This window comes from Silene latifolia, chromosome 7 (assembly GCF_048544455.1).
Source record: "Silene latifolia isolate original U9 population chromosome 7, ASM4854445v1, whole genome shotgun sequence".
Lineage (NCBI taxonomy): Eukaryota > Viridiplantae > Streptophyta > Magnoliopsida > Caryophyllales > Caryophyllaceae > Silene > Silene latifolia.
The window spans coordinates 44,624,768-44,639,611 of NC_133532.1; the positions used below are offsets into that span (position 1 = coordinate 44,624,768).

At 39.3% G+C, this 14,844-nt stretch overlaps 1 non-coding gene across 1 annotated transcript; it reads right to left on the reverse strand.

Annotated features, from left to right (window-relative positions):
- Positions 1 to 14,193: 14,193 nt before the first annotated feature.
- Positions 14,194 to 14,300, reverse strand: LOC141593400 (small nucleolar RNA R71). The gene has a single exon (XR_012521485.1). It is a non-coding gene; the product is annotated as a small nucleolar RNA R71 (small nucleolar RNA).
- Between the last annotated feature and the right edge of the window lie 544 nt (positions 14,301 to 14,844).

The following is a 14,844-nucleotide window of genomic DNA, read 5'->3' on the forward strand; positions in this document are numbered from 1 at the left end:
TTCGTCAAACACCACACTTTCATACTCACAAGAGCTCAAGGAGATTGGCTCTTCTAATTCTTCATATTCTATGTCAAAAGTTACTACTTCAAATTCACATTCATGATCCATGTCCAAAGAATGGTGGGGAGTGATTGCTTGGGATTCTTTCATTTGGGAAATTTGAATCTCCAATTCCTCACCTTGGGCAACAATGCCTTGAAGAACATTGTCCCTCTTTTGGCTCTCCTCTATCATTTGTTTGAAGAAGTTTTGTTGATCTCCCATAATTTGGAGAATCACATTTTGAATGGGTTCATCTTCTTGTTGCGGGTAAGTGTGAAAGTGGTTGTATTGTGGCAATTGAAATCCATTATGAAGTGGGTATTGAGTGGGTGGTTGCTGTGGATATTGGATGTGGTGATTTTGGTGGGAAAAATTGGGGTAGTGGTTAGGATTTTCATTGTACAAATAATAAGGTAGGTTTGTGTTGACTTGCTTCTCAAACTCCCCATACCCATAGTCGTACTCAAAAAATCTACCACATACTCCATATGTCAAGTTTTGAGCCATCATAGCTAAGACAAGGAAACAACTACAAGCATGGAAACTACACAAAAACGGTAAGAACAATCATTGAGGAACAAGTTCCTCAAGGTGAAAGCAAAATTAAAATAGACAAGCAAGTAAGAGCTTAATCACATAGCACCATCCCCGGCAACGGCGCCATTTTGATGGGACAAAAGTTGGTCTTCACACATCCAATCAAACACATTTATAATACTCAACAAACAACTAGTTAGTGGTAAGTCGAGGTCGATCCCCGACAACGGCGCCATTTTGATGGGACAAGAGTTGGTCGTCACACATCCAATCAAACGCATTTATAATACTCAACAAACAACTAGTTAGTGGTAAGTCGAGGTCGATCCATGGGACGGTGTGCTTTGAGTTCTAAGTCTATCTATCTCAATTTATGCTAGTGTCACAATTTGTTTGGGTTTGTAGTTGTGTTCTAGACTAATGAAAGCAATAAAGTAAACAAACAATAAAGCAAATAAAGTACAATTATTAAAGAGGACTAGGATATCATGGGGTCATAGGGGATTCATGGTGTTGATCATACAAACATGTTCTCAATTATAAGCAAGCAATTATTGTTGTAAAGGAACCGAGTTGGTTTATGTCTTACAGTTCATAGGAAGAGTTGGGTCCCGGAGCCGAATCGATTAGATTGTACAACACCTACAAGTCGACTTAATTTCCTCCTATTCAACTTCTATGCATGGTCTAACAAGACTCGAGTTGGTTTATATCTTACAAGTCTAGTTGAATAGATAAGAGATGGTTGTAAATGCAAGGATTCATAGGCTTAGCATTTCATCAAACATAACATGTGCATAAAGTTGAGATCACAACAAGCAAGCAATTTGATTATGAAAACATATTAGATTAAGCATGACTAATCCCATATTGGTTTCCCCTAATTACCCACTAATCCTAGTTAAGAGACTACTCACCCATTATCAAGTTTAACATGCTAACAAGGTTGTCAATCATATTAACAAGGTAAAACATGATGAACAAGTAAGAAAGATTAACAATAAATAAAACAAGGATTAAGAGAATTATACCTTTGGAGATTCCAAAATAATAATGCAAAGAATAATAGAAGAGACTTGATTGATTGATGAAGGGTTGTCAATCCTCCAATAATAACCCAATGATCTTCAATTACCCAAAAGTAACAAACTTGAACAATAATTAAGGAGAGATTAATGTGAAATTTGTGGAAAGATTAAAGAGTAATATATTCTAATCTATTCCTAATCTAATCTAAGAGGAATTTCTAATGTGGAGGCTCTCTACTCTAAAAACTTTCTTCTTTGATTATTTACAAGTGGGGTATATATAGTAGAGCTTCATTAGGTTAACTAAGGCTAAATTAATAATTAAAATTTGTGAGTTCTAAGTAGGGAATTGCTAGTCTTTTCGGGGAGATGAGCATCTTAGCTGAAGACGCCACGATCCGCTCGTCCAGGAGGGGAATCCGCTCGGATTGTTGCAGAGGTGGACGAGCGTCTTTGGGCAATTCCGCTCGGATTGTAGCAAGGGAATCCGAGCGTCTTCAAGGCTTGGACGCTCGGATTATGCTGCTTGGACGGGCGTCTTGTCTCTTTGGATGCTCGGATTCTGCTTCAGAATCCTTCTCTTCACTTTCTTCTTATTCTTGTGAAATTAGTCTTCAGTTTCTTGCCTCCTCTTCATACTAGTCCATCTAATATCGTCAATAAGCTTCCAAATATGCATGGAAGACGGGAATTTCCGTCTTATTGTATTCTTTTCTACAAAACATACGAAATGCACTAGGAAAGCAAAATAGAAAACATTTGACGGATAAAATGGTCATGAAATGTTATAAAAGTATGCAAAATGGGTTCAATTAAGGGATTAAATGTGCGCAAATAATGTTCACATCACTGATACTTGGAGGTTTTACAGCTTTTTCGAAAACAAATGAAGACTTTAAAATCTGAAAAACGTTTTGCAAACACTTGAAGAACAAAGCTTTAAATGCACAAATGATTTGCAATGTTTTACAATAAATGCTTTGGAAAGTATTAAGAAATAAATGAGACTAAGACACTCTATTTATAGTGGATTTGATCTCAAGTAAGTACAACTTAGTTAAATTAAATCCAATATAAAAATAGTAACTTTGAGTGATGGTAAGTGTTAGACTATAGGCTTGGGGCTTTAAGAATTTAGAAAACTTAAGCTAATACACTCAACATGTGACCTTTTACCAAAATGGCAAAAAACTTTTCTAGCTTTAAAAGTTTGACAAGTCCAACTTACCATTTATGTAAAAGGTGTTTTCACAAATCTAGAGGTTTATTCAAGTGGATTTGTGATTCAAAAACTTCAGATTGTTTTCAAGCTTTTGAAGATTCAAATGTTTAAGGTTTGAAATTTGCAAAGTTTTAACACTTAAAACATTTTGTTGAAAATCGTCCTCCATACGGTAGTACCAGAAACCACAGTACAACGTACTGTTGCATGGTTTTGCCATAACTCGACTTGAATGAGAATGTTACACTTACTCTTACATTTTTCAACTAAGGCTAGGAAAATATCATTGTCTTGTCTTTCTTGATTATCTTGATCATCTTGAGTCATTGTTGAAAGTCCATTTGGTTGCTTCAATCACTAGTCATTTTCAACTAAGAGCAAACAATCAAATAACAAGGGGACTTGGCATCATCAACTTAATGTGTTCTAACACAACCTTTTTGGGATCCCTCACACTTGGAGACACCATGGGGACAAGGAGGCTTGAGTCAGGTCGCTGTCTTGTCGCCGGAATGCCAAGCATAGGTAAGTCATCATCATCATCCTTAGGTTTCGTTATGGTTATGGTTGTTAGTAATAGGGGTTTCCTACTAGTTTTGATAGGTGTTGGTGGAGGTTGCCTTGCCTTCATATGGATGTATGCTGATACGTGCAATTTATATATACTTTTTAGCCTCTTATTGCACGCATTTCAATGCCATTTTCATTGCTTTGTATTGCAAAATGCCCCGAATTGGGTACTTTGGTTTGTTTTGTCTTAATTGCAGAAATGGACCTAAAAGTAGTGGAATCGCACCTTATTCGTCCCACTTAGCATGCATTTTAAGGAGACGGAGATTTAGAGAAGAAGTCGTACTTCGGGAAGCATGAAGGAAGGTCCTAGGAAGCTAACCAACGAGTGTCAAGGCTGTTTTCAGTGGATATCTACTCGATCGAGGGCTTTTAGAGGTCGATCGAGTGATTTGGCAGCTGCAGGTGTTCGATCGAGTGGTTTTTGAACTCGATCGGAATGGGCTAATTTGGAAGTGTTCGACCGAGAGCTTCTTTTGCTCGATCGAACGGTTTTGCTGAAGATTTACTCGATCGAGTAGTTTGAAAAGGCTCGATCGAGTGACTAGCTATTTTACGCGGGTTAATTAATTCGTGTTAGGTTTATTTATGTTAATAAAACGCTTTCCTATATAAGGGAAGTCGTCATTAGGTCATAAACACACTTTTGATACGACGTTTTACTCTCTTAATTACACTTTAGATCTGAAACTTTACTCTTAATCTCTGCTGCTACTTTGTTCTTATTTGCCGGATTCGCTCTTTTGTAATCTCTCTTTCTCTTAACCTTAATCTAATTTTCTGCTTGCTTTAATTAGTGTTCTTCCTATTTCACCGTCTCTTAATTATTGCTAGTATATATTTCATCTTTATTGTCTCTTTATCATGTATCTTAGCATATTCATTGTTGTTGTTGTTGTTGTTGTTGTTGTTGTTGTTGTTGTTGTTGTTAAATCCGATAACATGACTAGCTAAATCTCCCTATGTTAGCACTAGGGGAGCCATGGTAATAAAGTGACGATGTTGTGAATAGGCTAGAAAGTTGATTGTGAGAATCTGTGACCATATCAATATAACTGTAATATGTTTAGTTGAGTGCACTCTTCTAAATAACTTTAATTTTGTTAAAATCGCTCCTAGATCAAAAGATTGGAATGAACATACCTGCTATGAACAGTAGACTACCCTAATGAGGACGGAAGTTTAGTTAGTTGTAATCTAGGGTGGATAGCGGACCGGAAGGACCTTTCCCTTGCCCTTCTCACAGTAGATTGTCTAGACTATTTATGACTGAGTTAGTGAACTGCCATGGTGAAATGAAATTGTGACATACCTCTCCTTAGCTGGTCAATCTTAGCTTTTTCTTACCTTTATCGCTCTTGTCTTTATTTCTCTTGCGTTACATCTTCAGTAGTTTAGAAAACCAATTTTAAAACCCCCAATTGTGACCCGACAGACGTACTTAGCAGATAGATAATTAGCCTCCCTGTGGAGATCAACCCTACTTACCGCTAGCTTCTGTTAGTAGTAATAGGTATTTATTTTTGGTACCTAACGACGGTATCAAATTTTGGCGCCGTTGCCGTGGAGGCAATTAGCCTATTTGTCTGTTTTTGTTTCGTTTTGCCTCTTAGTCTCAAGAAATTTTTAATTCCTTGAGACAGTTTATATTTATTTCTCTAGTGCTGTTTATGCCCAGGTCTAACAGGTCAGAGTTAGTTACAGCTGATCCTATACAAGAAAGGACCTTTCATTGTAGACAGAGGCTACTGATGCGTGTCTTTTATATGATGTTTTACACCCTATTTTACACGCATTTCAGAGCTCATTTATGTAGTTTATGCTACTATTCTCTTTATTTCCGTCTACTTTCGTGTTTTTGTAAATTATTGCAGAAATGTGAAGAATCCAGCGGAAATCAAGCTAAATATTTCCGTCTACTTTCGTGTCTTTATTTCCGTCTACTTTCGTATTTCGAGGCCCGAGAGACAATTTTATGAAGAATTAGAAGCCAAGTACCAGCTAAAGTGGTTGATCGACTTCCTCCCATAGTCGATCGACCAGAGCACGACTTACAGAAGCTGCTGTTTAGTGCAGACCAGTCGATCGACTGCCTTGCATGGTCGATCGACCATCATACGAGCTGACGCGCAAATTAAAGAAATAGAACGAGAATTCCAAAGCCCATTGTATATTAGGTTTAGGAATAAGTGTTACGTTATATTCCTATATAACGTAACCTGATGTTTTCATAATATTCATTCAGTTTTTAGTTTATCATCAGTAATTAGGGTTCTCAAGATTGTTTCGTTTTCAATACAATTTACTTTTGCATTCGGTTTCTTGATCTTTGTTCTGCAATTCTTCTCTCCTGTTTTCATACGGTATTTCCGATGTCCCATTATTCGGTTTTATTGCTTTTATTTCATAGTATAGAATTGCTAAAATAGTTTCCCGAAAGCCAAATTATTGTTTTATGTTAATTGTTCGTTTAATTAATTTAAGCATGAATTCGAACGTTTTAATTGTTAAGTTTATTGTTGTTATTATTTCCAGTATGAGTAGCTAAACCCCTTGTGCTAGGATGTAGGGAATCTGTAGTATAGGCGGCATTAGAATAGGAAGACCTAGAATGCGCCATGGTCGATCGACTGGGTTCCCTGGTCGATCGACTGGCCACGTGAGTTTTGTTACGTTTTAATTAATTAAATTGTTATGTTTAATGAATCGAGTGCACGCGACTAGTTGAAAATTTAGGAATTGACCGACCCAATAAAGATCGAAAGATAGGGAAGGGAGATAGCCTACCTAATTAAGATGACTAAATTAATAAGATCGAGAGATAAGTTAATTTAGCCTTTTAAATCACTTTTCAGGACGAAAGTTAGCATTAGTGATATTAGGGACCTGTAGCGAGATCGAAAGATGCTACCTGTTAAGAAAGGACCGAGAGGACTTCTTATTTTCCCGTCTCACGTGTTTGTTTTAGACCCACCTAGTATACTGCCGCCGAAACTATAGTGAACCAACCATCTTAGCACCCTTTTAAATATTTGATTTCATCTTTTAGCTTAGTTTGCTTTCATTTTATTGCCTTTAGCCATAGATCAACTCAAAACAAACCCCCACACACTGTTAGCTTTGGACTTAAATAGAACAACTATTAATTGCATCGCCTCCTTGTGGTTCGACCCTGACTGCCACTAGCTATAGTAGTAGTTTGGACTATAAATATTATTTTTGGTGCATACAACGACAGGCATCAAATTTTGGCGCCGTTGCCGGGGACGCAATTATTTAAAATTTTTAGTTGTTTCTATTTTAGTCTTTCTCTTAGTTTAAGGGACATCTGTTCCTTAAACTATTCTCATATTCTACTTGTAGTTTCTTCTTATGCGTAGGTCACAGGGTGGTGAATTACTATCGTTCAATCCTGAGATTGAGAAGACTTTGCGTGAGTTGAGACGATCATCTAAAGTATTGCTGACAGAGGAAGAGCTGAGTACTTTGTCTAGTTACTACGAGAACGAGCTATTCGAGGAGGATCAACCTTCGTCACCTATTTCTACTTCCTCAGCTAAGACCGTCACATCTCCAGACATGGCCGAAGAAGCGAGTATAGCCAGTCACTCTGAGCCGACAGCTGAGAATCTCTACAAGACGGACAGAAAATTCGAGCCAAAACCGTCTTACATTAACTTGGTTGAGAGAAACCAATTCGGGGGAGCTGCAAATAAAGATGCAGCCAAATATATGGAGACATTCAATGATTAGTGCTGTTCCATACCCCCACTAACCGGTGTGACCCAGGACCAAGTGAAGGAGACGATGTTCATATTCACTCTTCGTGATGCTGCAAGGGAGTGGTGCATTAGAGCTCAGATCACGAGCGTTAAACATGGTACTGATGAGAATATTCATGAGGCATGGGTCCGTTTCAAGAAGCTGGTGCGAACTATTCCACATGCTGGGTTCGAGAAATGCAGCCTATGCAATCAATTTTATAATGGGCTTTATGACGATCAGAGGGCTATCCTGGATGCGGCGGCTAATGGTAGATTCCAGGAGAATGTTGGAGAAACTAAGGGGTGGAAAATTATTGATGATTTGGCCACCCATAAAGCTGAGTATGGAAATTCCAGGGGAAATCAAAGGAGAAGTGCTGAATCCCCTTCTGTAGCCGCATTAGAGTCTCTTATGGCGAGACTTGATAAGTACGAGTTGGGAGGAGCTTCAAAAGGAGGGATCTATCACGTGAATGCTGTTTCAGACGGTCCTTTCGTCGGCAAGAGATGTGGAGGAGAAGGACATGTTTCAGACAACTGCAGCATTTCCTATGAGTCTTGTGCTGCTTTTCAACATTATAGGCAGACAAACACTTATTTTGAGCCGAATGTCCATCCGAATTTGAGGTGGAGTAGCCAAAATATCCTAAATCCGACTCCACCTCCACAGCAGCAGCAGAATTATGTGCCCCCTCATAAGCAGCAACAACCATATCAAAAGCCTCCGTATGTCCCTCAGCAGCAGCAGTCCCATGGTTTCGACATTGCCGAGTTGAAAAATTTGTTGCTGAAAGAGTCTCAAGCTAGAGAGGCCGGGATGAAAATGTATGAAAGCCAAATTGCTCAATTGGCTAGCAAGAGTGCAACTCGAGCTCCGGGACATTTACCTTCGCAGAAGGATCAAAAGGAGACCCTTAATGCTATTACTTTGAGGAGTGGGTCTACCTTTGATGGGCCCGCTATGGTCGAGGAAGCTACTGAAAAAGATGAGGCGGAACCAAGCAAGAAGAAGGCTGTAACGAATAATAGCAAGAAAAAGACGATCAGCAGGTATGCCAGTCGATCGACCAGTCCGCGAAGTGACACAGCTACTGTTCCTGTAGAAGTCAGTCGATCGACTGACATGTATGGTCGATCGACTGACTACGCTGCTGATGGTGAGTCTTTTCGTCCTCCAATGCCAAATAACTTGAGGGATCACTTGTTTCGGGGTACGACTACTCCGAAAATATTGAGGCAAGACCCAAATGCTGATGGGTCAGTCCCGGTTCCAAAGTATGACCCGATGACGATTAATGGTTCATTTTTGAGACGGTCTGAAGAAGGGTCAAGCTACAACAAGGAGAAGGTAGTGGATTTTCAGCCTAAGTCCACCGATGCCGGCATACGAGACCTAGAGGAGCGGGCTAAGTTACTTCTTGCAGCCCCCTATCCAGAGAGATTAGTGCCGACGAAGGAACATGTATCGTTTAACAAACTTGAAAATGTTATTCGTAGCTTAAACGTACAAGTTCCTTTTCTTGAGTTAGTTAATCAACTGCATGCTTACATGAAATTTATGAAGCAACTTTTGTTTAAAAATTAGTCACTTGAAACTGTACAATCTGTTGCACTAACTGAGGAGTCATGTTCTTATTTGACCCATATTGCACCTCATAAGCTAGAGGAGCCAGGTAGTTTTTCAGTCCCATGTAGTATTGGCACCTTTTCTATTGAGAAGGCCTTGTGTGACCTAGGAGCCAATATTAGTGTAACGCCCTTGAGTCTTGCTAGGAAGTTGAAATTAACTAGGTTTGCAGTTACCAACATGATTGTACAGATGGCTGATCGATCTGCGGTCCAGCCTATAGGAGTCTTAGAGGACATTCCTGTGCAAATAGGAAAGTTCTTTTTCCCTGTTGACTTCGTTGTAATAGATATGCCCGAGGATGCCCACATTCCTATCATATTGGGTAGACCATTTCTGCACACTGCTGGTACAGTTATAGATGTTTGTTCAGGGACTTTGACCTTCAAAGCTGGGAAACACTCCATTGTCTTTGCCCAGACAACTAAGAAGAAGGATCCTATGTGGCCAGTCACTTGTAATACGGTTTCTGAAAAGAAATCATATTTTATGCATTTTGACATGCCTGCCTCTATGCCTATTCCTGTTATAACACCTCCATCCCAGATTGGGAGCAAATTGGAGGAAGATTATTCTGTTTTGGATATTGCAGGAGCTGGTTTGGGGAAGGAAGAGCTGCATGTTGCTCCAGCTGTGAAAGAGCCAATCATTCAAAGAGGCGGTTTAGGATGTCTTAGCTATGGCACAGATGAGGAGCCTGATGAGGAGCCAGTCAAAGTGAGGGAGTCCGACTTGGACTTTGATGAACCAGAAGAGGTCATTGCTAGGGAAGATGCTGAAGCTGTTGATCCGTTGAGTTCTGCGGATGTTGGAGTTGAGAAGAGTGCAGCTGAGAGGATGAGCACTGTAGAGGCTACTTCTTGTAGCCAGAAGCCGAGCAAGTGGGCCATTCCATGGCCATTCTTGATCAACTATTAGTTGATTAAGTCTTTTTCAAAAAACATTTATTTGATTGTTTTTAGACTTTTTATTGCTTTTGTGTGCGCGAGACTTCGCATTTTAATAAGTTTGCTTAGGATTTTAAACACTTTAGACTTTACATTTGGGTTTTGCGCAATTTTGGGTGCGTTTTTATGTGTATTTGCAGGTTTATAGACCATGTTGGCTCAATTTATTGAGCTAAATCGAAGAAATCAGAACTTACAGCAGGTTTTTCAGTCGATCGACTGGCCAGTATGGTCGATCGACTGAGTTGCGATTTCCAGGAGCTTCTGTTCCTGTTCACTCTGGTCGATCGACTGGGTGATGTGGTCGATCGACCATGTTCGCTGCTGTACCTGTTTTCGATCATTCCCCTGCTGTGTTTGGTCGATTTGCGGAGTTGAGGGAGTCTTTTCTCCCCTTTATTCTCCGACTCATTTCTGTTTTCTTCCGTTTCTTTATTTTACACATAATTTTGCGTTTCGTAAATTATTGTCTCGATTTTACGCGCGGTACTTTTCTGTCTTTTCAGGTACCTATGGTAGCACTGCTGGCTACTGAAACCTCCTAGCTCACGCTGGTTTGGGGAGGTTTTCTTTTGCTGCGCTTAAAGTCTTGTGAGTTTCCGCGTCCTTACTTCATGTCCTATTTAGTTAATTTTTTCGCAAATTCCCGTTTCCCTTTTATTTCACTATATGATTTTGCACAATGGGGACATTGTGTGATTTGGTTTGGGGAAGGGTTTTGCGTCGCATTTCATTTGCTTGCATTCACGTTTACATTTTTGTTAGCATTGTTTATTTCATTTCCTATATATATACAGAAAAAAAATTGAAAAATTTCAAAATTTTCAATGCAAATACGCTGAAAAATTTCAAAAATTTCAAAAAATATCACGTTTATTTAAGCATATAGGTCGAGTCAGAACGGTAGTATTTCAATGATGACATTGCATTTTCAGCCGTTTATGCCTAAGCCTTGCTAATTGACATGTTATTAGTAGAATCATATATGCATAATCTACGAGTTTTCGTTAAATTTCTTGCTGAACTTGAGACTTGACTTAGATTTTGGCAAACTACTTATATTTCTGAGATTTAGAGCCTATAACTGGTCTCATTCATGACCAGTTTATCTAGATTGAGAGTAGTACTCCTTATGAGACGTGATACATAAATTTGCATAAATATGAACTTAATCTGCTTAATACCTGTATGCATTCGGTTTGTGGTTTGTTGACACATGTGGAAGAGGTTACCCCTTATTCATTTTGCCCAAAAGCTCCACACTGCAAAAAATAGCCTTTTTGTCCCGCTACTACATCCTACATTTAGCCTGCCCTTGTCAAGCTAGTAGTTTATGTTCTTGGGATTGTTACTTTGTTTTTTGTAACTAATGCTCATTTTGAGATGATGTTGGGAAAATGAAAAAGGAAAGAAAGAAAAAAAAAGAGAATAAAAATGATTCGAAAAGGAGAAAAAGAAAAAAAAGAAAAAAACGCATGTTGTACTGTAGAGGGCGGTCGATCGACGGCCTATCTTGGTCGATCGACTGAAGCCCGAGAAAAAAAAAAGAAATCAAAATCACATGGTTGGGGTTTTGATTAGTTGGTGATTTTATTCCCATGCTTTACTATCATCATTTGGAGAATTACAATTATATCGGAAATTGTGAGATTTGTGCTTGATAATTAGCACCCGTCTTATTGTTATACTTGAGCAAGAAGTTGGATGTTGTTACTAATTTGGTTCCCTTAGTTACTAGCTTGACTTTTAACTATGTTTTTATCCAAATTTGTCTTAGCCTCTTCTTACCCATAACCTCACATATCCATATTTACCTCGGCATGTGTCATGGTCATTTGATTGGTTGGAATGCATATGCACGGTTGTAGAGATTATTCTCATATTAGATTGCAGGCATGTTCTTATAGGTCGTAGTTAGGTGAGTGTCATTACAAAATGAATTCTTTCTATCTTTACATTATTCACCTGTGCTTATGTGTGATATGAGCGACCCGCAAGAGTCCGATTTGATAAGTCTCTATAGTTGACGGTTCAGCAGTTTTTAACGGCTTCATAACTTGTTTGCATGATTCATATTGCTAATTGATTGTTAGTTGTTGCATTAAACTGGTTTAGGCTATTCGGTTTGCATTTCGCTTTGAGATTGAACTCGTTCCATTAGGTTTTAGGATCGAGTCTAGTTCTTGCTTGGGGACAAGCAAGGGTTTGGTTTGGGAAGTTTGATGCGTGTCTTTTATATGATGTTTTACACCCTATTTTACACGCATTTCAGAGCTCATTTATGTAGTTTATGCTATTATTCTCCCTATTTCCGTCTACTTTCGTGTTTTTGTACATTATTGCAGAAATGTGAAGTCCAGCGGAAATCAAGCTAAATCCGCCTCCGAGTACCCTGTATTGCATTTGACATGAAGTATTTACACAGGGAACGAACTTGATGCGCGTTTCGAGGCCTGAGAGACAATTTTAAGAAGAATTAGAAGCCAAGTACCAGCTACAGTGGTCGATCGACTGCCTCCCATAGTCGATCGACCAGAGCACGACTTACAGAAGCTGCTGTTTAGTGCAGACCAGTCGATCGATTGCCTTGCATGGTCGATCGACCATCATACGAGCTGACGCGCAAATTAAAGAAATAGAACGAGAATTCCAAAGCCCATTGTATATTAGGTTTAGGAATAAGTGTTACGTTATATTCCTATATAACGTAACCTGATGTTTTCATAATATTCATTCAGTTTTTAGTTTATCATCAGTAATTAGGGTTCTCAAGATTGTTTCGTTTTCAATACAATTTACTTTTGCATTCGGTTTCTGGATCTTTGTTCTGCAATTCTTCTCTCCTATTTTCATAAGGTATTTCCGCTGTCCCATTATTCAGTTTTATTGCTTTTATTTCATAGTATAGAATTGCTAGAATAGTTTCCCGGAAGCCAAATTATTGTTTTATGTTAATTGTTCGTTTAATTAATTTAAGCATGAATTCGAATGTTTTAATTGTTAAGTTTATTGTTGTTATTATTTCCAGTATGAGTAGCTAAACCCCTTGTGCTAGGATGTAGGGAATCTGTAGTATAGGCGGCATTAGAATAGGAAGACCTAGAACGCGCCATGGTCGATCGACTGGGTTCCCTGGTCGATCGACTGGCCACGTGAGTTTTGTTACGTTTTAATTAATTAAATTGTTATGTTTAATGAATCGAGTGCACGCGACTAGTTGAAAATTTAGGAATTGACCGACCCAATAAAGATCGAAAGATAGAGAAGGGAGATAGCCTACCTAATTAAGATGACTAAATTAATAAGATCGAGAGATAAGTTAATTTAGCCTTTTAAATCACTTTTCAGAACGAAAGTTAGCATTAGTGATATTAGGGACCTGTAGCGAGATCGAAAGATGCTACCTGTTAAGAAAGGACCGAGAGGACTTCTTATTTTCCCGTCTCACGTGTTTGTTTTAGACCCACCTAGTATACTGCTGCCGAAACTATAGTGAACCAACCATCTTAGCACCCTTTTAAATATTTGATTTCATCTTTTAGCTTAGTTTGCTTTCATTTTATTGCCTTTAGCCATAGATCAACTCAAAACAAACCCCCACACACTGTTACCTTTGGACTTAAATAGAACAACTATTAATTGCATCAACTCCTTGTGGTTCGACCCTGACTGCCACTAGCTATAGTAGTAGTTTGGACTATAAATATTATTTTTGGTGCATACAACGACATGCATCAAATTTTGGCGCCGTTGCCGGGGAGGCAATTGTTTAAAATTTTTAGTTGTTTCTATTTTAGTCTTTCTCTTAGTTTAAGGGACATCTGTTCCTTAAACTATTCTCATATTCTACTTGTAGTTTCTTCTTATGCGCAGGTCACATGGTGGTGAATTACTACCATTCAATCCCTAGATTGAGAAGACTTTACGTGAGTTGAGACGATCATCTAGAGTATTACCGACAGAGGAAGAGCTGAGAACTTTGTCTAGTTACTACGAGAACGAGTTATTCGAGGAGGATCCACCTTCGTCACCTATTTCTACTTCCTCAGCTGAGACCGTCACATCTCCAGACATGGCCGAAGAAGCGAGTATAGCCAGTCACTCTGAGCCGACAGCTGAGAATCTCTATAAGGGATTCGCATTACCAGGGACGGACAGAAAATTCGAGCCAAAACCGTCTTACATCAACTTGGTTGAGAGAAACCAATTCGGGGGAGCTGCAAATAAAGATGCAGCCGAATATATGGAGACATTCATTGATTATTGCTGTTCCATACCCCCACTAACCGGTGTGACCCAGGACCAAGTGAAGGAGACGATGTTCATATTCTCTCTTCGTGATGCTGCAAGGGAGTGGTACCGGGACCTGGATCGAGCTGCTAATGGGATCACCGATTGGAATTCGCTGGCCTTGGCATATTACAAGAAATATTTCTCTGCCTCGAAGACCAATGCGATTAGAGCTCAGATCACGAGCGTTAAACAGGGTACTGATGAGAATTTTCATGAGGCATGGGTCCGTTTCAAGAAGCTGGTGCGAACTATTCCACATCATGGGTTCGAGAAATGGAGCCTATGCAATCAATTTTATAATGGGCTTTACGACGATCAGAGGGCTATCCTGGATGCGGCGGCTAATGGTAGATTCCAGGAGAATGTTGGAGAAACTAAGGGGTGGAAAATTATTGATGATTTTGCCACCCATAAAGCTGAGTATGGAAATTCCAGGGGAAATCAAAGGAGAAGTGATGAATCCCTTTCTGTAGCTGCATTAGAGGCTCTTACGGCGAGATTTGATAAGTACGAGTTGGGAGGAGCTTCAAAAGGAGGGATCTATCACGTGAATGCTGTTGCAGACGGTCCTTTCGTCGGCAAGAGATGTGGAGGAGAAGGACATGTTTCAGACAACTGCAGCATTTCCTATGAGTCTTGTGCTGCTTTTTAACATTATAGGCAGACAAACACTTATTTTGAGCCGAATGTCCATCCGAATTTGAGGTGGAGTAGCCAAAATGTCCTAAATCCGACTCCACCTCCACAGCAGCAGCAGAATTATGTGCCCCCTCATAAGCAGCAGCAGCCATATCAAAAGCCTCCGTATGTC